Source organism: Erpetoichthys calabaricus, chromosome 9 (genome assembly GCF_900747795.2).
Source record: "Erpetoichthys calabaricus chromosome 9, fErpCal1.3, whole genome shotgun sequence".
Lineage (NCBI taxonomy): Eukaryota > Metazoa > Chordata > Cladistia > Polypteriformes > Polypteridae > Erpetoichthys > Erpetoichthys calabaricus.
This window is the reverse complement of record NC_041402.2, coordinates 32,149,381-32,177,054: the sequence shown is the minus strand read 5'-3', so window position 1 is coordinate 32,177,054 and position 27,674 is coordinate 32,149,381. Positions and strand designations below refer to the sequence as shown.

Sequence of the window (27,674 nt, the reverse complement as noted above, 5' to 3'; positions counted from 1 at the left end):
GTAAGCAATGCTGCAAAGAGAAAAGGAGTTAATTCAGGGCATGCAATGTCGAAAACATGCAAAAATGTCCTTAATGTCTGGAGTAGCATAATAAGACAGCTTTGAATGTTTGCACGAAAAACTCAATTGTACATACAAGCTATAAGCCAAAGGTAGGGGTCTTTGATTCTGGAGAGTCACAGTGGCTGCACATTTGCTATCAGAAGACAAATTCCTGCTTTTTTTGGGTAATTACATTGCTTAATGAAGTATTTTGGCACTTGTACAAATCTAAGGGGGCACAATGCTGTATGTTTGGCTTTCAATAAAATCCAGTGTTTTGAAATTGTGCTCACTGATATGAACTGCATTACTGCAATCTGCTGGTTAAAAGGCATGGAAAGTCTAAAGATCCAACTGACAAGAAAAGGATGTGATTAAGAGCATGTTATTGTGAGAAGCAGCTGAGACAGGAAATGTGGTTACCAGTGAAGTGCCCACCATTGGCATCTTCTGTGACTCTGAGCATGTCATTTAATCTAACAGCGATTCATACTGATGAGATATGAAAAAGGTGACAAGTTTGAAAAGAATAAAGATGGGGATAACTATGCAGAGATGCTATACTTTAACCTGAAATATTAGAAAAAGCAGTTATGACTACATAGTGCGGACTAGTAGCTAAGGTATTGCCAGGTAAGCGCCCCCCACCGAATTACTGTGTGCACTGTAGAATTGAAAAAATAACTGAACTATATGTGTAAAACACTAGAGTGGCAATATAGCTATTATAGTTTATATGGGTATATAGTTATGGCCACTTGTTATTAGATGATACACAGCATGTCACTTAATCTGACAGAGATCACATTGTATAAGTATGAAAAAATGTGTTCTAAGGGTCCCTGGGATTGTATTCAATATAAAAAGGCATTATAAAAGATAGGTTACCTTGATAATGGAATATTAAAATGTAATGTGGCCTAGCGGTCTCTGTCATTTTTCACAAGTGGAAATATGAAAACTGTTGTGGGTGCAAAGCACCTTGGGATGATATGCACTATTTAAAGACACTACATTAACAACAACTTTACTTGATAAACTAAATAGTGTGGCCCAGTGACTAAGACATTTGGTAGTTCTATCAACACTATTGTAACACCCAGGAATAGAATTTGAGCCCAGGATGTTGAATCCATGAGGCAGCAGAACTAACCACTGTGCCACCACACTAAGTTGCATATTATGTTGATAATGTTTAGTAGCGTAGGCAATACTGGCTTAGTCCAGGCCATTTATTAATAGTGTGACTGACCTACAGCAGGTGACTCAATGTGACAGTCTTCTATATGTAGTTGTCCTGTATACATTTGCAATTTCAGTTAACCTAACTTAGAGTGGTGCAGTGTAGTTGCATTATTGCTGTAACTTCACAAAGTGATCATTAATCATATCTTATGACGTGACTGCCTAATCCAGGTAAGTGCAGCGTCATTAGCATCCTTAAGATCTTTATCGGTACATGTAGGGCCTCTGGGACATTCATGGAGAATGTGGTCCATTGTTTGGGTGGGCTCACCACAGGGACATTCAGCGCTTGTTGTGAGGCCCCATCTAAATAGGTTGTCCCTTGTTTTGCTCACCTTTGACCTACAGAGAGATGTTCCATTGGGTAGATGCTCTTCAGGTGTAGAAAGAGCTTCATTGGGAGGGCTACAGTCAGTCTCTCGCTACCTCTCAAGCCTATGGTTTGTGGACTGCTTTGGATTTCACAAAGTGATAAAAGTGTGAGTTAAAGATTCACAGTAACTGTTGTTTCTTTGAAAACATAAAGCTAAATACATGTTAGAGAGTAAGTGGACTCATGTGCAGAAAGCCACAACATCGGGTCTGTTGAGTATTTTACACAGAGCGTTTCTCTTGCATTTAGATTGGAAGACACAAAATTAAGACATCTAATTACAGTAGGCCAGATGTTCAGTTTAAAGTATCAATTAGCTCTTCATTCACAGGCTTCTTGCAATGAAAGTCTGCAGCGACTGTTACCCTCCAGGTTTCCAGATTTCCTACTCCTTGCTATAGACAAAAGGAAAGCAGATAACAGTATCATGTTAAAACGTTTATGAGAATTCAGTTTGGGTGTGACAATGAAACCAGAGAGAACCATACAAATGGTAATAAGTATATCAATAAATATAAAACCAGATTTCAAAAAGCTACCAAAAATGGAGTGTACGGATAATATGGGCATCGTCTGTGTCTGGCTGATGTTAAAGAAGACTTCCAAGCGCCCATATCTAGAATTCATGAGCAATGCCCAGGGCCAAGCAATCCAATCCAGCCTTGTAGTCAAACCTCAAATAGATAACACCCGTATTTCAGGGAGACGCTAAAACAGACCTAAATTCTTAAGACTGTTTTGCTAAACATTTGCTTATTGTAACTATTTAAAAATGCCACAGGGCTATTAATGACTAGGTGGCTGTAGTGGAGACCCTATGTGCTTCATGCTGCTGGGTCCTTATGAAGTGATATACAGTGCCTTGTAGGATAAAGTGGGCATTGTCCATTCTGCTAGGCTGTAGTGGCCCACCAGGCCTGTTAAGAAAGCAGATTTAACAGGGTTGTAGGCACCTAGCTGCACAAATCCCCCACTTGCATTCCAAACTAAGTGACTGAAGTCCAGCTTGTACCAGGATCTGCCTGGACTGATAACAAAAGTATAAATTAGAAGTAACCTGACATCTCTCCAGAGGCCCCTCTGTAGACCTCTTGAGCCAGAAGGTACAAAATAGACTTGAGCAAGGACAAAGACCTGTAATTCAAAGGATGAAGAAGGTTCGACCTTCCTTTAAAACCACATGCATCTTTCAAAGTAAGAGAGCTGAAGAAAACACAAGAGAATGGCAAGATGAGAGAAGTTCAGGGATTCTCCCAAGAGGGGGAGCTCTCCAAAATGAAGGAAAACATCTGAATCCTGATCTCTGAACTGAAAAGCTATGATATGAGCCTCTTGCTTGGGAGAGCCAAATTTGACAAACTCTTATCTTTGTGGATTAGAAGCTGAGACCCACTCTGTCAAGCTAAAGCTGTATGCCAGTAGCCCGTTGAGGCTGAGGAGACATGACTTCAAGAAGGGAACTTCAGCATCTGAACTCTTCGGCCAGAATGAGTAACACCTTTTCCGACAAGTTGAGGAAGCAGCAGCACAACCATTGTCATGTATACATCTCTGAGGATCACTTTGTCTGCTCTGATCAGATATGCAGAACCAACCCAGGGCAATAGGGGGTACTGACGATGTCTTGTCTCTTCTCTCTGCATTACAGAGAAGGGGACCTGAAAAGCCAACTGACCACGTAACCCCCCCCACGCCCCCCCCCCCCCCCCCCCCCCCCCCCCACCCCAATTGCTTCCTCAAGCCCGGTCACCCAAAAGGTGTCTCACTTCGACAAGAAACTCACAGCAGGACACAGCTCCCAGTTAGACAAAGTAATCAAGTACTTTGTGTTATAATACCCCTTTGCACCTGAAAGAATATTAAACGGTGTGCCCCAATTGGCACCCCAACTATTTTTGGGACCCTGCAGTCTTACTCATCTTTCACACCATGTACAGACATGCTGTTACTTTAAAACATATTCAAAGTCCCATCTCACTTTTCACTGTGTTACAATACAAACTGTATTTTTTTATGACATTGATTAAAGCAAAAACTAAACGTTTGGGATGTGCAAACACACAGCATCATTGCCTATCACAATATGTTACATTTTTCAGAATATGTCTTTTGAGTTATTATCTGGCAGTCAAGTTGAGGTTGTGATATATACAAAGAAGTCAAATGGAAGCCTAGAGTTGTATGGTTGCTTCATTGATCCAGTGTGCTCAAATTCCACACCCAGTCATTGTCCCTGTGGAGTTTAAAGATATGTGCATTTGACTAACCGGTGATTGTCAACTGGCCCTTTGTGTTTGTGCATAGCTCCTGCAGTCGGAGGTACAAAGAACTACTAAAATGTAAAGAAATGAAATTGAAGAGATCAGTCATCGAGTAAAACTCATACAGTATGAACATCTAAAGACAACGGTTAAGCAGACTAATTCATTGATAGAACAGTAGGCTGCCCTGTCTAATTTCATACCATCACACGCTAATCTTTTTAGAATGCAGATTTTTATAAATTAACATTTTTGGAAAAATTGTGATTTGGTTATTTCTTGAGTGTATGCATCTCATTTGAACATTGTGTTATTTGTTATTTTTGGGAAATAAAAACTTCTTTGCAGATCATAAAAACCATAAGCTTGTTAAATAAAACAAACAGTGACTCACCGTTCTAGTGCACAGAAAAAGTGCAGTTTGAAGCAAATAATCTAAATATTTTATTCCATGTATACCGTGCACTGACCTGCTTTTTAGATTCTGAGAATTTAAAGTCAACTAAGGGAACAGCTTTAAGCAACAGCAGACTTCAACACAATTTAGTGTCATTTACGGATGTTGACTACTTCTCAGACTAGCAATCCAAAAATATCAGCCACCAGACTCCCATCGTGCAGAGGTACAGGAGTCAAGAGAGAAACGGCAGTGAAGCGGATGACTTAATGAGACAGTGAACCTGACAATCACTTACATCCATCCATGTATGTAGGCCCCTTATACAGTGACAGTCACTCAAGCATAGGGAATCCATTCCTTTCATTCCCGCATTCCCGGGAATGAAACTGCTGTAATTCCTGGGAAAATGGGAACGGCCAAGCTCGCATATATAGTGTGTAAAAGTGTAAAAATCAATCAAGAAATAACAGAGTTATAGTTGAAAATAATTAAGTGGCACGGTTTTTTGGCCCACGGTGTAGTGTGTTGCCAATTAATTCAGTCAGCAACAGACCAGCAGCAGTCAGTCTCCCGGCTGACTGATAACAGTGGACTGGAAGGAGTGTGCACTTTGCAGCGCACGAATGCCGGGATGGGGCAGAGTTCATTGACATCTGTGCTGTTGACAGCTTTGAACAGCAACTTAAAATTGCAATCCGTCAGTCTGTTGCATCTGCATTATCTGCGCTAAGAAACTTGCCAACACAGAATGATGACAAGAAACTGAATGCATCAGTAAAAGCTGAAATGGTGGTGTTTCAGAGCAATGGCAAGCGCAGGCGTTGTTTAGAACAAGTGTATCAGTATCTGATGACTGTGCCGTCTACTTCAGTGGAGGCAGAGCGTGCTTTCCCAGTGGCTGGAGTACTAGTCTGCATGAAGGTGCGCTCTCGCCTGGACAACCGCACGCTCGACACGTTGTGCTTTCTACACTCTTATTACCGCAACTAGCTAGATACATGTCCTTATATGACAGCATGAACTGCTTGTAGATAAGGTTAGTCTTTTATTGGTGTCAACATATTGCAGTAGTTTTATTAAAATTAAGTGTTGCTCGTTCTAAAACCGTTCACATGTGAGATGCCCATGCACTGTGTCCTGACATGCAGGATTCCTGAATTCCCGGGAATGGATAAACCCGTCCGGGAATGGATTCCCTACTCAAGCACACACTGGGCAGACATGCAAGGAGGAATTTCAATGTACTTTGTATACATGACAATGAATTTAAATTTGAACGTGAGCTCAGATACTGTGATTGTATTAGTTATTATTAAGTACATGGGAACTACTGAGCCTGCGGGAAAGTCCCATTAAATTTTCATTTAATCTGACTCTTTTGCTAGCCTCCAAAAAAATTAACAGCAGATGAAATCTGAAAAGATGCAGTATGATTTCATTGCTGTTTGTAAAAACAGAGGTAGCCATTTTAAAATGTGATTTAAAAATCAACTGACAGCATTATGTGGAGATTTTATATAATTTTAACAATGACAAATGCCATGATACAAACCCACATACATACACTGTACAGAAGTGTATATATACAGGCACATACAAACACACACACACATGCACACACACATACACACGCACACACACACACACACACATATATATATAATAGAGCCCCAAAACCCAGACACAACTTCACCCTCACTTTCTGCTCATTATGAGTGACACTGGCATGACTCCTGTCATCTCATGCCTGACTGAATAGGGTTAGTCCATGGTCTCTTAGAACAGAGGTGTTGTACCGGTGTGTTGCATTATGGGAATGTTCAGTTTGATTGGCTGGTGCAGAAAGGTGACTAGGAACAGACCCTTGTTGCCATATGCAAAGGCAACAAGAAGACTGCTCTTCTTACATAAGTTGAGGTTATGATTAACCAATAAATCCTAAAATGTAACTGCCACTAAAAAGGAGAAACACGCAAGATTTTATGGTCCAAGTCATACGTATCAATTGTCTATACTTTTACAATACATTTTTAAGAAGATTTAAGGTGAATGTTGACTGGTAGCTTCAATCAGCTCAGTGCCACATCTTACTGTACTTGAAAGTCAGAAGCTCCCTTCCCTTCTTTTCCCTTCTGCTTTCATTTTCTAGATCCCATGTCATGCCACAGCAATGGCCTGCTTGCACCATCATATTTTTAGACTTTTAGCTGAGGCCAAACAATACAACTGCAACCTGACTTTATACACTCTCTGCCAGATGTCTATCCTGTCCAGAAAAAAGACAAGGCAATCACACCAAAAACTTTTATATTTAGTAAATATAAAAAAGTAACAACTATAGAAGAGCACAAAGTGGGAACGAGAAGACAAAACCTGATATCCCAGTGGGTAATGTCCAACCTCCCAAAGTAAAAAGACACACGCTCTCTTTCTCCACCTCTTTTTCTCTCTCTCTCTGTACTTCTCTAGATCCTGGCTTTGCTCTTCTCCTACAAGTCAGTCTTTTTCCAGCTTGTCCTCTGGATATGGGGAAGCATTTTAAACCCCTCTTTTGGATGTTAGTTCCAGGCCAAGCCATGATACAACTTCCAGATCAGAGTGCCATTGATGGGCCTTTTACCCTAATTTTGAGCAGCCTTTTACAGTCAAGATTTCAAAGCCAACTTCCAGCCTGCTCTATCTGCTTTGCTCAAAAGGGTCTGTTATGACACCCAAAGGAGTTTGTCTGCTCCTCCACTTTTCAATGAGGGCCTCACTCTTTCCTCAAATAATTGGCTTCTTGAACATTGATTCTGTAAAAACTGGAACGCAGAAGTGTACTCTGTCAGTGTTTTCACTCTCCCTCTCTCAGTGGTCCTCAGTATTATTGAATGTGACCATACGGTGCTTTTGCACTCGACATTCCTTTGCAAATTGGGGCCACCACAAACTTTTTATTTTGACCAAATTAAAGCTGACAAAAACAGATTTTAATTTGGGTTGCTAAAATGTTCTTATAACTAACATATTAGGAATTCATTGGAAACCAACACCTTTCAGTGTCAATATTCAAGTGTGATTACTTCTAAGAGCTAATCATTCCTCAAGCTTCCAAGAAGCCATCCAGAACTGCTAAAGTGCCACTCATAGGCTTGTTTTCCAGGAGGTCATTTCTGCAGCAGAGATTAACGTTGCACAGCGTGCAGTCTGGATCTCAATTAGTACTTCCACAAGCCTGTCATTTCTGATTTGTTGAGAACACACTGTGCAGTCAAATGTTTGTTGAGCTGGGATTTGAAGACCCCGCCAAAGTTAACTACTTGGAAATATATCCCATGTATCTGTGTTTCTGCAATAAAAAAACAAACTTTCTAACACTTGTGCAAAATTTACTCTTAACAAATTTCTATCCATGTCACTGTATTTTTCTGAAGAACTTATTTTAAAGTATAGTAACAGCAGGCATCTAGCTTGCTAATTTCCTTCTGTGACCACCAGGGGGCATAGCAGCACCCCAAACCCACAGACACAACTACACAAACAAAGTCCCGGGTTCAAGTGCAATAAGGTTTTCATTTACAACAATACCTTAACAGGCTTCCAAATGCTCATCTCAAGACAGCACAATACAACAAGTTTTCCTCTCCTTCCACACCTCCTAGGTAGTCACATCCATCCATTATCCAACCCACTATATCCTAACTACAGGGTCACGGGGGTCAGCTGGAGCCAATCCCGGCCAACACAGGGCGCAAGGCAGGAACAAATCATGGGAAGGGTGCCAGCCCACTGCAGGGCACACACACACCCCCACACACCAAGCACACACTAGGGACAATTTAGGATCGCCAATGCACCTAACCTGCATGTCTTTGGACTGTGGGAGGAAACCAGAGCACCCGGAGGAACCCCACACAGACACGGGGAGAACAAACTCCACACAGGGAGGATCCAGGAAGCGAACCCGGGTCTACTAACTGTGAGGCAGCAGCGCTACCACTGCGCCATCATTTTTCCTGTTGGAAGGTGAATCTTTGGCCCAGACTAAGAACCAGAGCACTTTGGAGCAGGTTTTCATTAAGGATATCTTTGCTTTACTTCTTAGCGTCATTGTCCAATTGTAAAGTGAACCTTCGGCCCAGTCTGAGGTCCAGAGAGTTCTAGAGAAGGTTTTCATTAAGGATATCTCTGTACTTTGCTTCCTTCTGCTTTCCATCAACCCTGACTAGCCTTCCAGTCTATGCTTCTCAAAAACAACCCCACATCATGATGCTCCAAGCCCCATGCATCACCACTGGAATGGTATTGTGCAGTACCTAGTTTCGTCCAGACGTGATGCTTAAAATTGAGGCCAAACAGTTCAATCTTGGTTTTATCAGGCTACAGAATCTTGTTTTTTCACAGTCTGAGAGCCCTTTAGGTGCCTTTTGCAAACTTCAAGTGAGCTTTCTTTTGTTGCCTGGTCACTCTGCCATAACACCTAGATTAGCGGAGTGTTGCAGTGGTGGTTGTCCTTCTGGAACTTTCTCCCATTGGCCATGTCTCTTACCAAAGCCGTTCTCCCCTAATTGTTCAATTTGGCTGGACCCCCAGCTCTAGGAAAATTCATGGTTGTTCAAAACTCCTTCCAGTTAAGAATTATGGAGGTCTTTGTGCTCTTCAGAACCTTCAGTGCTACAGAATTTTTTGTAGCCTTCTTCCAATCTATGCCTTGATACAATCCTGTCTCTAAGCTCTGTAGGTAATTCCTTGAACCTCAGGGCCTGATCTTTACTCTGATACACATTGTCACCTGTGGGACCCTCTATAGACAAGTGTGTGCCTATAACAGTTACTGTATGTGCAATCAATTGAGTTGACCACAGGTGGACTCCAAACCAGGTATAGAAACATCTCAATGATGATCAATAGAATGGGATGCATCTGAAAAAATTTAAAGTGTCATAGCTAAAGGTCTGACTGCTTGTGTCAATGGGATATTTCAGGTTTTTATTATTAGTAAATTTTCAAAAATTCCTAAAATCCTGTTTGTGCTTTGTTGTTCTGTGGTATTAAGTGTTGTTTGATGGAGGAAAAAAATGAATTTAAACAATTTTAGCACAAGGCTAAAACACAACAAAATTTTAAAAAGGCACTGTAAATTCTTTATTCTTTTATCTTGAAGTTGTATTTTATCATATTGTTGGGGTCCCAAAATTGTTATGAGAAATGTTTATAGGATCTCAGAATTGAATGCAGGTATATTTATAGAATGGGGAGAGAAAGTAAGAACACAAATTGTTGGAACACATGGCTTGTTACAGGAATAAGAAATAGATAGTGTTCTAGTGTTAGCTTATGTTGACATATGACATTTAAAATGATGTCCTTTTATTAGATGGTAGATTGTTTTTGTGTGTTAAAAAAAGATCATTCCCTGGTATCTTAAGATTTATAAAAATGCCACAAGTCACCCTACCACTAAGCCAATCACCCTGTCATTTATTGTAAGATATTTTATGCAAACATCTTGCATGAATTTTAGTTTTAAAGTGCCTTGTTCTTCTGAAACGTGAAAGTCCCTTCTGCAGAGGTTAACAGCTGATTGACCCGACTCTGAGCTCCTGCCTCATCCTTCATTTGCACTGCCACGGCAGGGACACAAGCTAACAATATTTCTGCTGTTTTACGTACTACTCTGACAAAAAATGTAAACATCTTTGCATGTTTTCCATTTTTGTTACTTTGAAATACAAGTATCTATCTATCTATCTATCTATCTATCTATCTATCTATCTATCTATCTATCTATCTATCTATCTATCTATCTATCTATCTATCTATCTATCTATCTATCTATCTATCTATCTATCTATCTATCTATCAAAAATGAAAAATAGAAATGATGAAATTAAAACAGAGAATTCAAATATAAAGTTGTTAGCTAACCGCGGCCATTGTCTACTGGTGTCTATTGTGCTGAAAAGCCTCAGCTGCCTAATACGCAAAGAGCAGTTTAATGCTAGAAAAAAACATTTCAACTTTATGGCTTCAGTTGCAACTTCCAACTACCAAAATTTAGGAACTATCACTGTAGGCACTTTACTCAAGGCCAAGTGGACATGCTCATTTTAAATTGATATAATTCACCAAAATTAATTTCAGATGTTTTAATGCAGTAAAGAACACAATTATTCTTTAAGTGGGAGATTACTCTGTGAATAGTAAACAACACTGAATACTCTTAACTTGAAAGGTGTGAATTTTATTTTAACTGAATCCATCAGATGTTTAGGTGTCATCTTTGATGCCGATTTAAAGTACATTTATCACATTTTCTATACTTTCTAAAACCTGCTTTTTCCAGTTTAGAAATATTGCATAATTAAAGTGGTTTATTACTCTCCAGGCATCTCATTCATAAAACTTCATGTGAATTTGAATATGAAAATATGCGCTCGCTAAAAACAGAAAAAAAACACTGACTTATTAAACCTGGTATACACACATTTGTACACAGTTTACCCTTTATAAATGACTAGCTGTGTAAGCCTGTGCTGTGAAAAGCCCGGGCTCCTAGAAACCATGGATTGTGGCACTTCAATCAGTCAATCACATTGGTTGTGCATTAGTGGCTAAGCGAGGTTCTCTTTCCTCAGTGGTTTCGTTTTGCCGACATGCTCGCTTCTGTTGTCTATCAGCGGCTAAGTGAGTTTCTCTCTCCTCTGACGATTGTTTTGCCGATCTGTTCACCTCGCTTATGTATCAGCGGCTAAGCGAGCTTCTCTTTTCTCTGTGGTTTCACTTTGTCGACAGATTTGCTTTCTTTGAGCTTCAAGCTGTTGCCTCGCACTTCCAGGTCACCTCACACTTTCGGGCCAGACAGACAGACACACACACTTCCATGTGTAGACGTTTATATATAAGGCAATCATCTTGTAAATGTGTGTATGTGAACACACTTTGAACCCACCTGGTCGGCACCCTGAAACAAACATATAGGGACTATGCTAATCAACGTCAAACAATCATGACAGAACAGTTGCATCCAGACACCGCCACCTGCATTTGAGGAGTCTTGTGGTGCACTCCACATAAGCGAGTCATCATCATGGGCAAAAAAATCCTAGTTGTCCCTTAAAGCTTCTTCCCTTTGTATATGACCATTTGCATACTCTTCAAGCGCCCAAACCAGCCACGTTGTGTCAAAGCATTAGGCCACGAATAGGCTGTAGGGAATGAGATTTAGAGCTTTCTGTACACAGAGAGTTAATCACATCTGATTTTTCCCTCAATGTCATTGTAATGCCAACAAGTTCTTGCATATCAACTGACGATACACCTAGTAAGTTCTTTAGTGCAAATACGCAGCATTGGTCCTCTTAAAAGGTTACAGAAATCAACATCAAATTCTTCACTTTTGAACTTTAGTATGTTTTTCACATCAATGCACATTATAATAACAGCTCAGAGGTACACTATTGTTTGCATGAGTTGTCATTTAGTTGTTTTGGCTGCTTTATCATTTCTCTGAAATGTGGCAAACGAATGGCTCAGAATTGCTACAATTATACGCATGTTCTCTAGTCAAGTTTTCTTTTATAAATTCTGACTTTTACACAAGTCAGGCCTCCTTTTGTGCATACATACATTTTATAAATTCAACATTATTACCTTAAAAAATAGCTGACTACTCTCAAACAGAATTGACTACTGCAGCGCCTAATTCTGAGTGTTCAACTCATTCACTCCTTTATAGTTAATTCAAGAAGTGTCATAACAAGAATTAAAAATAATGATCATATAGCTCCAGGTTTTAAATTATGTCACAGCCTTCCATCTGAATTTAAATTTCTCCTTCTCACTTGTAAACTTATAAAGGGTTTAGCCTCCCGCCCCCACCTGTCAGAACTTATTAGCGCCATCATCTCAGGGTGCACACTGATGTAGTCCTCCTTAATATTCAGAGAATAAGCAAAAATAGTGTAGGTGGCACAGCCTTTAGCTATTGGGCATCAAGCCTCTTAATAAATAATCAACCAATCAATTTTTACCAAAGCACCGTTGGCTACTTGATATAAATCAATGCTCAAGACTCATTAGTGTAGGATAAAACACGGCTACTAGATATTCCCATTGCTTTCCTATACTGCTGTAGTAAATCAGTTTGATTCACTGTCTTTTCAATTTTTTAACACTTTTTAGTGTCTATGGTGGCTCTTTTGTTGTCTGTAAATTAACCCGGTATCAGTCTGTCATGAGATGGATTGGCACTCCATTAAGGGAGGACTCCTGCCATGCACTCAAAACTGTGAAGTCAGACTTTGTTCCCTGGCAAACCATTGATCTAATACAAGCAAGTGTCTTAGGAAAAAGAATGGATAACTTACTGATATGAGACAAACCACAAAGACCAGAGCCCCTGAATCAAAGCCAAAATAGATTGTAATTTGAACATGCAGTAACAGTCAAAAGGCTACAAATCAATAGCTCACTTCTACTTTCATTTGATTTTCAAAAAGACACTTTCAGTGGTGCAAATTCATGGATATTGAATAAATGCTGTCTTCCTACACACTGGACCAGCACTCATTATGTGGCTCGGTGCTGTCAATAAATATTAAGCCAGGAGAAAAAAAACTTACAATTGTATTTTTTGCATTGTAGCTGCTTAGGAAGATTAATTTTATTATATTTTGTTATGAATATATTTAAATTTAACATTTTCATTACTCTTTTCACATGATTGTGACAAATTAGTTATTGCTGTTAAGCATAGAATAACTGGAGGTTTGTATTAGAACAGTATAACCGCAGATGATTCTGGCACAGTGGTGGTGCCAAGGGACTTTGATTTAGTTACCAACTTAACCACTGTGTTTAAAGTTTTCATGTTGTCAGTGCTCTTTTGGCCTGCCACCCACATACTGTCTGTCTTAAGATCAGGACACTGCTGTATCTAATTGAATCATCCACTTTTCTACCCGTTTAATCCAGACCATTGTGAAGGGAGGTGGACACTGTCCCAGCTATCAATAGCAACCCTAGACTGGATGGCAGTACATATGCATACCAGTACTGTCACTGGACCAATGTGTTAATGTTTCCAACTAATCAAAACATCCACTGTAGATATTTATGAAAGGATCACTGGATGTCTTCCATTTCATTCCCTTTAGAATACAAGCAAGAATTTCATTGTACTTGGTCATATAACAATACTACAACTACTACTACTACTAGCTCTCCTTAAGATTTTATTTTCAAACACTGTTCATTATAAAATAATTTAATTACTCTGATCCCTTTAACATTGTCAGTTTTCATTATGCCGTTTATTACTGTGCCCATCATCATCAGACTACAGTGCTTAACCTAACTCATGTTACGTTAAATATTGTTGTTTGGTTACATTGAGCTCTCTAGTCTGATGAAAGTAACATTCCTGGACCCACCAAATCCAATACAGCATATACTGTCAGCACTGGGTCCAAGGCAGGAACTAGCCCTGGTCATTATGCCATTCCAGTGAATTGCCCAATGTTGAACACGCCCAAACCCACACCAACCGGGGGCCAACATGGATTCACCAATTAGCCTTAACATACAAATCTTTCTTAGGACATGCAGGAAGAAAACTATAGTGCCCAACAACAAAAAAAAAACCCACATGGATTTTGGGAGGCTGTGCAGGCTCCACATAGGGAGTGACGGGGATGAGATTCACGCCTAGACTTCTGGTCACGTGTGTTATATTTTAGCCAGGATTTATTCTCTAGCTTATGTTTATTTTACTTTATGTGTCTTACTTGCTTAACCTAAAGTATTATTTTTCCTGCTGAAACTTTTGAAGATAAATTGGTCTAAAACAAACAAAATGATTTTATTGGAGATAAATTCTATAAATTTTTTGTCTGCTAATAACAGGGGGTTAAGATGACATATGACTTGAGCATATAGGCCATAGTGATGTAAGCCTCAAAAAAAAGACGGGCGTGGGTGGAGAAGACAATAGCGTTGTACTTAAAAGATTTGATAGTGGGCAGGAAATTATTATCAATGAAGAAATAATCCATTCTTGAGTAACTTTGATGTACAGGTGAGAAAAACTAACATTCTGTTTAATTTGCATTTAAAAATCTCCATCATTCTGATAGATTGTGAATCACAAAGAATTATGTAATTATCTTTGCAGTTTTAAATGTTTTAGTTACTGTAGTCAAGGACCTATCCAAGTCTGAATTTAAAATGCAATTAAAATCCCTAGCCATTATAAATACATTTGTGCATATATATTCATATTAAAGATAGAATGTTATTTGTCCACAGGGAGAAATTTCACTTTTTACAGAAGCTCATTAGATAGATAGATAGATAGATAGATAGATAGATAGATAGATAGATAGATAGATAGATAGATAGATAGATAGATAGATAGATAGATATGAAAGGCACTATATGATAGATAGATAGATAGATAGATAGATAGATAGATAGATAGATAGATAGATAGATAGATAGATAGATAGATATGAAAGGCACTATATAAGAGATAGATAGATAGATTGCTATGTAGGTAGTTTTAGTAAAATTCTCCCTGCCTATGTTAATCCACATTGCCTCTCTGTGGTGCCATGATTAGTGAGTACTACTACGTTACCTTGAAGCTAGGATTCAAATTTTAAGTCCCTAGTAAATTTTAACATAAATAAAACACGCAGAAGAGGCTAGTTGTGAACTGAGGCAACGTCTCTCGTGGAGGAACTACCAACTGTGCCACCCATTCATTGTAAATTGTCAGCTGACATATGCAAAGGACTGACTTGGACCTTCCAGACTGAAGTACACACATGCTTTGGTCTATATGCATACCAGAATGACAAAAAGGAAAAGAATTAAAAAGTGAGGTATTATGCAGACATATTGGCTGTTGGTATAAAGGAGCCCGTGTTATGTTTCTTGATACACTTCTGCTAAATAATTTGTTGACTGAAAGTACTGAGTATTAACTGAGTCAAACAGAGGATGAGCAGCATTGTCACTCAGTTTTGTTTTAATTCTCTCCATCACTATTACTTCCCAGGGGTCCAGACTGCATCCCATAACTGAGCCTGCCTTTTTAATTGGTTTGTTGATTTGGTGGGCCTCTCTTTAAGTAATGTTACCCACCCAGCACACCACAGTGTAGAAAATTGCACTGGCCATCATAAAGTGCCTGATCTGCCCTTTCTTATATAGTTCCTCTGTGTTATGAGACCAGTCCAACCTATCATTAATATGGACCCCTAAGAACTTATAGGAGTGCCCCTCCTATACATTCACTCCTGTTATAGGGACTGGACAAAGAGGCTGCTTGGTGAGGCGAAAGTCAATAACCAGTTCTTTGATTTTGCACCACAAAACTCTCCACTTAACTCCTACACTCTGTTTCGTCCCCTTTATTAATACACCCCATAAGTGCAGAATCATCTGAGAATTTCTGTGACATGACCTGGTGTTATAATTATAGTCTGAGGTATACAAAGAAAAGAGAAAATGTCCATTTTAGTGTTCTAGTGTTTCTCACATCCGCATCAGAAACACAGTACTTGAGCCTCACAAACTGCAGTCTGCCCAACACATAGTCTATTATTCAGGACACCATAGGCTCATCCACCAGCATATCTCTAAGCTTATCTCTTAACAGGGATGGCTGTATGGCATTGAAGGCACTAGAAAAATCAAAAAACATTATCCTCACAGTTCTGGCAGCTTTGTCCAGGTGAGAATAAGCCATGTGGATCAAGGCTAAGTACTTTAGAGTTGAATAAACTCCTCACCACCATGACATATTGCCCTTTTATAGATTAAAATTCCCACATCCATGGTTCTGTTATTATAGCTGGAATTAAAGATTTGGTCAATCCAGTCTCTTTTCTGTCAAAGCTAGCCATTACTTGTTAGGAGAGTCTCCTGTAAAAATAATACATTGGGCTTTAGGCCTGTAAGATAGGAGAATCCTCTTTTTTCTCTTTAGATCATGATTGAGACCATTGATGTTCCAGCTTACAAAGATCAGCACTTGAGCAGAGAACAAAAACTACTTTCTCTAAAATGCTATGTGTTTATGTGTTTTATGTGTTTATGTATGATATGTTCTCTGCTTTTCCTTGTGTTGTTTGGGTGAAACCCCCAAAAGAGGGAGTCATCCTGATGTCAGGATGATGTAGTTCAAGCTGGGGAGTGGATCCTTTAGTGGCTCACTGTGATTGCTAAAGATTGTAATTCTGTATGTTTTGCATTTTCTGGTTTCTTCTTTGGATTTTAGATTAAGATTCACTTTCTGTACTTTTTGCCTCTTTTTTGTCTTTTTGGTATTTCTGTTCTACTTTGTAATACACAAATGAAGGTACATGGCTTAGTTTTGTCAGTTTTTATTTTTTCTGTTTGGTGTGCAAATCCCAAAAGTGTGAGGCTGCAAAGCTAATAACTGTACAACTCACATAAATGTACAATTATATGGTGTTTTGTGTTTAGCTGCATTATGCTTTTAGTTTTTTATTCAATACTATTTTCTATCTTAAGCTGTACTGTACTTTCAACATTTTGATGGGAAATGTTTTATACAGTACATTAAAATTAGTTGACCTGAACTAAATTACTACCAATTCACAAAATTAGGGTGAGTAGAGCCAATTAACCCATGCCTACGCAGAAATGTGAACAAGATGAAAATGACTCGAGATATTTATGCTGCTCCATTACTTAATATTTCCAAAAGATAGGTAGATTGATAGATTGATATTTCCACATACAAGCCTGACTTTCTTGAAGAGTACGATTTCAATTCAGGTTAATTAATAATGTGGTTACATCCACATACTTCATTTTTTATTTTTCTATACAAAGAACAGGAAGAATGTAACCATTTGTTAGGAGAATTTTGTTTAACATATAAAATAGTACACTGTGTACAAAACCGAGTTCCTTGAAGCTATTGTATGATCAGATTTTATTGCATGTTACAATAGTTTACATAATGTTTGTCATTTTCAAAACTGAATAATAATAATAATAGTAATGTGTATTTATATTGCAGCTTTTTTAAAGTGCAAGACAAAGTGCTTCACAAATACAAGAAAAAAACAAAATAATAATAATAAAAAGATACAAATAGTGAAAATCAACAAAAATAGGAATAAATATAGTGATTATTTATGTTAGAAAGAAAAAAGTAAAGTTAATAAAATGATAAGTTAAAATTGTAAGTTTTAAATTTGGTTTTAATTCTCTTAACTGAACATACTTGCCATATGTTGAGCAGTGATGTGTTTGAGATCTTCAAAGCATAAATATTAAAGGCTGCTTCACCACTTTTCTCACATTTACCTTTGGGAACAATCAGAAGACCAGAACTTGATAATGTTAAATCTCCATTATGGGACATATTCGGTTAAGAATTCTGAGCTACATTACGGTGCAAAACCATAAGTGCATAAAAAAATCAGCAACAAATTTTTCAAATCAACTCTAAACGAAACAGGCAATAAGTTCAGAGATACTAAAATGGGTGTAATATGTTTCTTTTCTCTGTTACGTTTCAATACTCTTGCTGCAGCATTCTGGACCAGCTGTAGCCTTCTATTAGATATTTGGGTACTCCCATAAACAAGGCATTACAGTTGTCTAAAAAAAAATAAATGCAGGATTGGGTCTAATTTGCAATATTCCTTAGACAAAAATGGATATTTTCGTTATATTGTCAATATAAGGTTTGAATGTTAATTTAGCATGTAGAATCACTCAAACTTTGTCTTCAAATTGTTTTTCCAGATTTCCTAGTCTGTACTACCTTCTCACTATTTTGTTCAATAATGAGCATTTCTAGTTTCTCTTCATTTAACTTAAAAAAACCATATGCATCCATCATGCAGGGCTACCCACTGCATGGTGGCACAGTGGGTAGTGCTGCTGCCTCGCAGTTAGGAGACTCTGGTTCGCTTCCCGGGTCCTCCCTGCGTGGAGTTTGCATGTTCTCCCCGTGTCTGCTTGGGTTTCCTCCGGGTGCTCCAGTTTCCTCCCACAGTTCTAAATTGTCCCTAATGTGTGCTTGGTGTGTGTGTGTGTGCACGCACCCTACAGTGGGCTGGCACCCTGCCCGGGGTTTGTTTCCTGCCTTGCGCCATGTGTTGGCTGGGATTGGCTCCAGCAGACCCCCCATGACCCTGTAGTTAGGATATAGCTAATTTTCATCCCACTGATAACAGACAAAACACAGTCAATTACGCAAAATTAGTATACTGATATCATAAGGCGCTAGAGATATGTAGAGCTGGGCATTGCCTGCATAGTTGTGGAAGCTGGCTTCAGGCTGACTAATAGTTTGATCAAATGGCAGCATGTCCAGTCATCCTAAAATACAGCCCTGTAGAACTCCAAATAAAGCATCATGTCTTTGGTAGTGAGATCACTTAATTTAACCACAGATTGTCTTACAGTTAAAATGTTTCAAACCAGTGCAAGACAGTACCCTGCAATGCCAGCCCAAAGTCATAGGCGATTAAGGGTATTTCAGAATCAATGGTATCAAATGTGGCACTTAAGTCTAACAGCACCAGAACAGACACATTACTTGCATCTCTGTTTATTCTAAGGTTGTTCATGACTTTCACTAATACCGGAACCTAACTAAATCTTTTCGTTAATGCTATTTTCATTGAGAAAATTATTTATTTGCAAGAATATTACTTTTTTAATTAACTTATTGAAGAAGGGAAACTTGGAAATCGGTCTAAACATGTCCAAATTTGAGGAATCTAGTTATGGTTTCTTCTTGTGTTCTTTTTTCATTTGTTGGATTGTAGATTTGAACTTGTTTGCTTTGGATTGCCTATTTGTGATTTTCAAATAAATGTCTTCATTTTTAAAGATTCTGCTTTGGCCTTGTCCTTGTTTTTTTATGGTTGCTCTCACTTGATGGACATTTTTTGATATATTGTGTATTTTGGGGCATTCAAGTCATTTTGAGCTTTTAGAGCCTTTTCTCAATTTCTTTAACAAGCCCAAAGCCTGCCTGTGGAGTTGAGAGGTCAGATTGACTTGGGGTGAGCCTCTTCTGGGCAGGCCAATGAAGGTCCTGGCCTGCTTCTGCTGCTTATTTTGGAGGCATCAATCTCTTTTTGCTGTGTTTGTGACTCCTAATTATAGCAAGAAGGGGAAGCTGCAGTATTTATCACGACTGTATACATTGCATATTGTGTGATTTTCAACTTCAGATTCAAAAATGTAAAAATGTGTATTCTATTTTATTTTTAAGTTCCTTATGTAAAAATGCACACCACATTTCAGTGATTAATGAACAGTGGTTAATGTTTTGTTCTCAGAGGAGTAATGTAGCTTATAGTTTGAACTTGAGTGCAGAGAAGTTAAAAGCAGGTGGCACAGTGATTAGTGCTGTTCAGCTCCCAGTCTAGTCACTATGATCATGAAAGGTCTCCATCCTGAAGGTGAACATGTTTTGTTAATCTTACACAACTAAACTGCATTTAGTGGGTAAGAAAATCTGATCTGGTGTCCCATTCCATTAATTGCTCAATGTCCCTCCTGCATCAGAAAATATATGAATGGATAAATCAAACAGCATTGCGATTTGAACTGCTATTCATAGAACATAAAGCATCTTCTGCCAAAGGCATCTCCTACTAAAGAATATTGTTGTATGGTTTTTGAATGAATGACTGTTTTCCTTTTACTGCCTGCAGATACACATATTAAACTTAAATCATTCATCCATTTGCTTCTGTATGACTTGAGGGAGCTGAGCTATGCTTTTTCATGAGATCTCTTGCTATTTATTAGCCCACTTGGTCACCTGGAAATTTTAACTAAAAGCAGAACTGAAAATGGATCCATCCTATCTGCCATACTTGCCTATTCCAGGACAAAACCCTTTGTGGAGTTGGCATGTTTTCCTTTATGCCTATGTTGATTTGTCTCCAGATTTCTTCCCACATCACAAAGATTTGCATGTTAGGTTAAACAGAGACTGAAATGGTCTGAGGTTAGTAAGCGTGCACATTGAAGGACTGAAATTCTGCTTCTGGTGTGGGTCCTGTGCTGCTTTATTAAACACTGGTCCCTACAACCCTGAACTGTAATCTCTTTATCTATAAAAGGCTCTGTCTCATTGTTTGTGTCCTTGTTCTTTAGGCACACATTTGTTTTTGACAGGCAACTGGAGGTAGCAAGTTTTATATTTCATTACTGCTGATATGCATGATGAGTAACACACAACAAGTGGGGAAGTGATCAACAACGTGAAGCTATTATTTTCATGTCTTCATCTAACCAGATCTTTCTCTTACAGTACATTATCCAGTTAGCATGTTTGGGGATGGCATTACAGCAACCTCTGAGGGTCATAATATAGGGTGGTCCAGATCTAACTATGCAACTTTTAATGCAATGCAATGCAATAATTGCATATGTATACGTGAATAGATAACAGTAGGGACAACTCAGGGTTGGGGAGGGTTGGACATTTAATTTCTTCTTTAATCAAACATTTCTGTTGCTATCTGTGTCATGGCCCCAAGCCACCCTGGGTAGGGCCAAACTGTTTCTAGTACTACAGAGCATATAAAAGGCATTCACCCCCTTGGATGGTTTCACATTTTATTGTTATAGAACACTGAATTACAATGAATTTAATTTTTCTTTTCTAATGCTGATCAACAGAAAAATACTTGTCATTGGCAAATTGAAAACAGACACACAAAATAATTAATTGCATCCGTGTCATGCCAGTATTTAGTAGATGTACCTCTGGCAGCCATGACAGCCTTGAGTTTCTGTGTGCACAGGTCTCTATCAACTTTGCTCAATTACACTGTGCCTTTTTCTCCATTCTTCTTTGCAAAACTGCTCAAGCCCTGTCAGGGGTCATGTTGAACATAAGCAAACAGCCTTTTTCAAGTCCAGCCACAATCTTCACTGGACTGAGATCTGGACTCTGTCTCGGCCACTCAAGGACATTCACATTGTTGTTTTTAAGCCAGTCCAGTGTACAATTGGCTTTATGCTTGAGAATTTTTGTCTTACTGGAAAACAAATCTTCTCTTAGTGTACAGGTTTCTTGCAGACTACATCAGGTTTTCCTTCGGGATTTCCATATATTTTGCTCCATTTATTTTTTCCCTCACAAGCCTTCCAGGGCCTATTGTAGACAAGCATCCTCACATGCTTCACGGGATGGTGTTTTTGATATGGTACAGTATGACATGGCATTATACTGATGGCCAAAAAGCTCAAAAGATCAGAAAATCTTCTTGTAACTGAGGAAACGTAAATGAAGTCTGCAACTGAGAATCACTGGAAAAATTGTGTAGTGTGATAAGGCCTTAAGGCATTTAACTGTAAGTTCTAAGGTTGCCAATTTATTCTGTACCTCTTTAACTTAACCTCCCAGTGTATAACATATATGTAAATGATTGTGCTATAGCTCTGCACTTAATAAAGAGCCTTAGTACCATGTTCAAAATGGATAAGAGGTCTTTGAAAAAAATTCAGTCATTCAGATAATGGTATATCTATTAGTAGTAAGTCAAAAGCAACTGGACTTGCAGTGCATTCTTAAAGATGTTTCACTGCTCATCTAAGAGACTTATTTGGTTTAACTAACTGGAAAGGAGAATTTTCCAAAAATAAACCAATTATTTATCATAATTCAATTGCTATTTTGTCCTATCATTTTCAAACACACTTTAACAATTCAATATGGGGTAGTAAGGGTGCCATGGCCAATACCAGCAAAACTGGGGGCAAGGCAGGAAACAGCCTGGGAATGGGACGCTGATTCATCACAGGCTATGTAAAGTAAAATGTGCTTATTTCTAAAGTCAGGTACAGTACACTTGAAAAGTTCTATCTCTTTATCTAGAGGCCATTCCACTTGTTATTTATGTATTTTTTACTTACAGTGGATTAAGTAAAGTATTCACACTGCTATACTTTTTCCACATTTTGTTATATTGCTGCCTTGTGCTAAAATCATTTTTAATTTCCCCTTGGGATTAATAAAGTATCTATCTATCTATCTATCTATCTATCTATCTATCTATCTATCTATCTATCTATCTATCTATCTATCTATCTATCTACCTACCTAATTTAGATTTTCCACTCAACGAGCAACACTCAATATCATAGAACGACAAAGTGAAAACAGGACTTTAGAATTTTTTGCAAATTTGTTAAAAATAAACAACTGAAATATCCCATTTAGACAAGTATTCCAACTCTTTACTCAGTACTTAATTGAACTCCCTTTAGCAGAGATTCAAAACCAGAAGTCTTCTTGAGCCTGATGTGACAAGCTTCACACTTGGAATTGGAGATTTTCTGCCATTCTTCTCTGCATATTCTCTTAAGCTCTGTCAGGTTGAATGGAGACCATCAGTGGTCAGTTATTTTCAAGCCTCTCCAATGGTGGTTGGTTAATTACAAGTCTGGGCTCTAGACTGGCAATTCAAGAGCATTCCCAGAGTTGTCCCTAAGGCACTCTTGTGTTGTCTTTGCTTTTTGCTTAGGGTCATTGTCCTGTTGGAAGAGGAATCTTTGGCCCAGACTGAGAACCAGAGCACTTTGGAGCTGGTTTTCATTAAGGATATCTTTGGTTTATTTATTAGGGTTCTTGACTTATTGTAAACTTAGCATTCAGCTCACTCTGAGGTCCAGTTCACTCTGGAGACAGGTTTAATTAAGGATATTTCTATACTTTGCTCTGTTCAGCTTTCATTCAACACTGCCAAGTCTCCCAGTCCCTGCCACTGTAAAACAACCCCACAACATGACGCTGCCACCACCGTGCTTCACTGCTGGAATGGCATTGCGCAGGTGGTGAGTGATGCCTGGGTTTCTCCAGATATGACACTAGTCTTGGTTTCATCAGACCAGACCTGCTTCTCACATTCTTTTAGGGCAGGGTTTCTCAATCATGCTGGTGTCGAAACCCACTTTTTCCCCTATAAGTGTCTTCAAAGCCCACCGAATCCAGCATGATTGTTAAAGTGGAATGAAGATCGAGTGCAGTCATCACAGTGACAACTCCCTGCACCTCACTTGTGAACCACCGTGACCCACTACGAGATCTACCATGACCCACTACCATTGTAAACAATAGCAACTTGCAACGCACTGGCAGCAGATGACAACCCAGTGGTTGAGAAACTCCGGTTTGCGTACAGTTCTGAAAAGTCAAAGTGGACTTCCATGTGCCTTTTAACAAGAAGAAGCTTCTATCTGGCCACTCTGTCATAAAGCCCAGATTGACAATCAGGTTTTTAGTCACCTCCCTTTCTAAGGTTATTTTCCCATGATTGCAAAGTTTGGGCAGGTGGCCAACTCTAAGAAAGAGAATTATGGAGGCCACTGTACTCATTAGAACCTTCAATACTGCTGGAATTTTTTGTTGCTTTCCCCAGATCTGTGACTTGACCCAATCCTGTCTCTAAGCTCTGCAGGTGATACCTTTGAACCCAAGGCCTGATTTTTGTTCTGATACACATTGTCAGCTGCAAACCTTATAGAGACAGGTGTGTGTCTTTACTAATCGTGTCCAGTCAATTGAACAGGAGGACTCCAAACAACGTATACAGCAATGTTGTGCATGAACTAGTTCAAAAGTGCGTGTTCATTGAACAAACTCAGTTTTCTAAGAACGGTGAACCTAATGTAAAGTATTTGCAAGTGAAGAACTTGAACATGAGCTAGTTTAGTTTTATGTGACATTCTGGATCTGGTTTAGGTCCAGATTAATCTTTTTGTTTTACCCTGTAATCTAGGAGTGGAGCCGAATGTGTATTCGGATAAGTACAAATAGTGCATTTTTATGAATATTTATTGTGTAAGAATTTTTTGCCATTTATTTGTATGTTGAAAAAATAACATAAAATCAAATCGGCACTGTGTGTGTCTGCCTGCTTGTGCTTAAGCTGCACCCCCACTGACATGAGCATGCGGTGAAGATCCACTTTCGTTTTTCAGAAAACGTTGTACTTCACAATGCCACTATGTATTTTTCCCCGTTGGACATGCAATATGTGACGCAATTTTGACCGGCAGTGTAATAGATTAGTTCACCTACACGCTGGCTCCACAGTCACCATTTGTGTCAAACTGTTGGAAATAGAGCGCTAATTTATATGTACTGTATACTTGCATCTATTTCATTTCTTTTTTGGCATATATGGTTATACATGTTTGTTGCTGGGTATAACTCAATAAAGCGTATTTAAATAAAAAAGTCTTCATAATTATTGTATTTTATTCAAGAACAATGTAATAGCCTAATATAAGGCATCTAAAATTGAAAAAAGTAAACTCATGGGTCATTTATTCTCACTCCTTAAAAAATACAAAATAAACTGAACATGAACTAGTTCAAAATTGAAATGGTGAACTATGAACGTGAATTTATTCATTTTAATATGAACTGAACTTTGAGCGAGTTCTTGTGAGGTGTGAACTTGCACAATATTGGTATAGAAGCATCTCAACGACAAACAGAAAAAGATGCACCTGAGCCAAATTTCAAGTGTCATAACAATGGGTTTAAATCAGGGGTAGGCACTGTCGGTCCTGGAGGGTCACAGTGGCTGCATGTTTTCGTTCCAACTCAATTGCTTAATTAGAAACCAATTCTTGACAATTTCAGACCTTGTTTAATTTTATGGCTTGTTAGTCTGCAATGTTAAGGATATCAGTCAAATGATTTGAAGCCTAAAATGGATCGTTTTCAGTCTCTCACATTTTATTAAACCAAATAGTGCGTGATGATTTCACAAAGGGGCGGCACGGTGGCGCTGTGGGTAGCGCTGCTGCCTCGCAGTTGGGAGATCTGGGGACCTGGGTTCGATTCCCGGGTCCTCCCTGCGTGGAGTTTGCATGTTCTCCCCCTGTCTGCGTGGGTTTCCTCCGGGTGCTCCGGTTTCCTCCCACAGTCCAAAGACATGCAGGTTAGGTGGATTGGCGATTCTAAATTGGCCCTAGTGTGTGCTTGGTGTGTGGGTGTGTTTGGTGTGTGTCCTGTGGTGTGTTGGCACCCTGCCCAGGATTGTTTCTGCCTTGTGCCCTGTGTTGGCTGGGATTGGCTCCAGCAGACCCCCGTGACCCTGTGTTCGGATTCAGCGGGTTGGAAAATGGATGGATGGATGGATGATTTCACAAAGGTGTAAATGGAAACAAGTTACATGGAGAACTGCAAGCTCCTTTGTCATTTGCATCTTATTGTTAATAAGGAGCCATTAAAAAAAGTAAATGCAACTGTTTAAGACTGGAATAAGCAATGAAGGTTGGGGAACCTTAACAAGTGAGACCACTAAAATGGATCATCAAAATGTGACTTGTGCAGTTAGTGGTTCATCAGCAATAAATGAGTTCTCATTAAGAAACTGGGTTGGAACAAACACCTGCAGCCCTTGTCTGGTCTAAATATTTGCATCAATGTGATATTTCAGGGTTTTTTTTTTTAACTTTTGCAAAAATTTTTAAACTCCTGTTTTTTCTTTGTCCTCCTGGAGTATCGAGTATTGTCTGATTAGTTAAAAAACATGAATTCGAATGATTTTAGTATAAGGCTGCAACATAACAAATATGATAAAAGAGAAGGGGTCTGAATACTTTCTGAAGCCACTGTAGGTCTGTCTCACAAAAGGCTTACTTTGAGTTATGAATTGGAGAATAAAATACTTTAAGTATTGTTATATGAAAGTTGCCATTGCATATGCTATTTTATGCAAGGGCATATGATGTGTGAAAATAATAAATTGGTATTTTGTAGCGTGTGGATACAGTACTTGTATTACACAAATATTCAAAGAACTCATTTCATATAAAATGAAAGTGCAACACAAAGCTCTGCTGGGTGTAATTCCTTTTTATATATGTCACATCGGTTCCCATTAAAATGTGCTTTATTCTGTTCTTTAAATACTTAAAGTGTAACACTGTGAAAAGTCAGCTGAATACTGTAACTATGACAACAGTAAACAGCTGGCAGCTTGTACACCCGCAATTACAGAGAAGTTAAATCAGGTTATTGAAAGCTAAATCTTTTTCTTCTTTCGACTGCTCCCGTTAGGGGTCGCCACAGCGGATCATCTTCTTCCACATCTGTCTGTCCTCGGCATCTTGCTCTGTTACACCCATCACCTGCATGTCCTCTCTCACATCCATAAACCTTCTCTTAGGCCTTCCTCTTTTTCTCTTCCCTGGCAGCTCTATCCTTAGCATCCTTCTCCCAATATACTCAGCATCTCTCCTCTGCACATGTCCAAACCAACGCAGTCTCGCCTCTCTGTCTTTGTCTCCCAACCTAGTTCAACTTGAGCTGACCCTCTAATGTCCTCATTTCTAATCCTATTCATCCTCGTCACACCCAATGCAAATCTTAGCATCTTTAACTCTGCCACCTCCAGCTCTGTCTCATGCTTGCTGGTCAGTGCCACCGTCTCCAACCCATATAACATAACTGGTCTCACTACCGTCCTGTAGACCTTCCCTTTCACTCTTGCTGATATCCGTCTGTCACAAATTACTCCTGACACTCTTCTCCACCCATTCCACCCAGCCTGCACTCTCTTCTTCACCTCTCTTCCACAATCCCCATTACTCTGTAGTGTTGATCCCAAGTATTTAAACTCATCCACCTTCGTCAACTCTACTCCCTGCATCCTCACCATTCCACTGACCTCCCTGTCATTCACACACATGTATTCTGTCTTGTTCCTACTGACCTTCATTCCTCTCCTCTCTAGAGCATATCTCCACCTCTCCAGGGTCTCATCAACCTGCTCCCTACTGTCGCTACAGATCACAATGTCATCAGTAAACATCATAGTCCACGGGGACTCCTGTCCAATTTTGTCTGTTAACATGTAGAACAGAAATTCCAAATGGGTATGACTCCTGATCTTGATGCTGTCCGTTTGGAGGCTGTGTGTTCTCCACACATGTCTGGATGGTTTCCTCCACATGCCAAAGATGTGCAGGTTTAGCTGGATGAGTATGGTAAAGTGTCCCTGTGCCCTATAATGCACTGGAATCCTGTCCAATGATTGACCTGGTCAGCAGCAAAATTATAAAATAATCTGTAATGAGTTATTTTAGAGATTACAAATCTTGTCAGGAATCAGCAATACCTTCACTTGAGCTGCTTGTTTAGCTGGGTGTACTAAAACACACCATATGCAAAATGTTCTGCTTTCTCATCTCCTGTGCCTTAGAAGCATCAGTCAAACCAGCAGAAGATTTGCAATGTGCAAATATGAATATATTTTTATTCGCAGATCATGAAAACAGACCAGCAGGCATCTTAAAAAGAGCTAATTATATAACAGGCAGATCATGGCAGACTATG

General features: G+C 39.0%; 1 protein-coding gene across 4 annotated transcripts in view; it reads right to left on the bottom strand.

Annotated features, from left to right (window-relative positions):
• kcnt1a (potassium sodium-activated channel subfamily T member 1a) overlaps positions 1–27,674 on the bottom strand; it is a 225,710-nt gene that overhangs the window by 178,701 nt on the left and 19,335 nt on the right. The gene's annotated exons all lie outside the window — the stretch shown is intronic.